This window comes from Triticum aestivum, unplaced genomic scaffold (genome assembly GCF_018294505.1).
Source record: "Triticum aestivum cultivar Chinese Spring unplaced genomic scaffold, IWGSC CS RefSeq v2.1 scaffold298881, whole genome shotgun sequence".
In the NCBI taxonomy this organism is placed as follows: domain Eukaryota; kingdom Viridiplantae; phylum Streptophyta; class Magnoliopsida; order Poales; family Poaceae; genus Triticum; species Triticum aestivum.
The window spans coordinates 1-1138 of record NW_025285595.1 but is presented as its reverse complement, the minus strand read 5'-3'; the positions used below and the strand labels follow the sequence as shown (position 1 = coordinate 1138).

Sequence of the window (1138 nt, the reverse complement as noted above, 5' to 3'; positions counted from 1 at the left end):
AGCTCTGAACATTATTCAAACAACAGAGATATAGCACAATCTGTATATACATGAGCATTAAGCTAGAAGAATTCCTAATTTACTGTGTTCCTTTTGTTTTTGGTTTTTTCTCTTCCATGCTGTAGCACAGAGTCCATAAGTTTCATTGTTGTTGATTTTTGGGCAGTTACATATTTAACTGCAACCTGTTTTCTTGTTCACGCTGATTTTCAAAGATCAAACTATTTGTCAGATAAAGACAACTCATTTTTAGCAGTTCATAATATTGTCGCTGTTTAGGGTCTAGTGTTTTCTTCCTTGGTTTTGCATCACGACGCTTCACCCATGTTTTGACTATTTAAGTTGGTGTACAACTGTACATGGTATGTAAATATAATAGTCTGTTCTAACCTATTCTCTGCTTTTTTTCAGAGCGTGGGCTCCGAACATTCAGCAAAACAGGGACATTGTGAATTTACTAGATTGCGACAAGTCTAGACAGGGAATAGACCGAGTTTGCAATGAGCAGCTTGCAGAGCTACTATGGCCTGAGTTCTCAAAGAGGAGATGGCATGGATTTAAGTACATTAATGTCCTTGTACAGCAAGGGAAGCTCCCAAGGTATTGGAAGTGAAATACTCCCAAATTCTTCTTCTCCACCTTGACAGTACACAAAGCATTGGCAGAGGCAACGGGGCGACCAAAGAATTAGTTCATTGGTTCCATACGCCATGGCAGAAAGTGGAGGCCGATCCCCGGGATGACCCTTTCTGCCGGATTCAATTAAGATGATCAAAAGTTTTTTGCCGAGGCCTATTTTCCGGTATGCGTTTGAATTTGGACACAGACTCAAAGAACGCTGGGATCTTCATGTGGTGGAGCTCCAAGTGGACCTTCAACCATGAGTCCTTCACCTGTCCGTTGCTCGACGGTCTGCCCAAACCTGTGCCGGGTCGTACGATGAAAGCTGCTTTGACTGAGTTCTAGTCAATGTAGCGGCACAATAGGAGTTATTTTTGTATTACCACTCTGCTATTGCAAGCTTCATCTGTGATCTGTTATGTCATTCATATGAGCTAAGTTGAGAGGGAAATGGAAGAGGAGGCTTAGTTCGACACCACTGCCTCCCTGTCTTAGCGTAACGCGACTCGAGGCGGAC

At 42.7% G+C, this 1138-nt stretch overlaps 1 pseudogene; it reads left to right on the top strand.

The window, feature by feature from the left end:
• The first annotated feature begins 411 nt into the window (after positions 1–411).
• LOC123178671 (uncharacterized) lies at positions 412–1089 on the top strand (annotated as a pseudogene).
• The last annotated feature ends 49 nt before the right edge of the window (positions 1090–1138 follow it).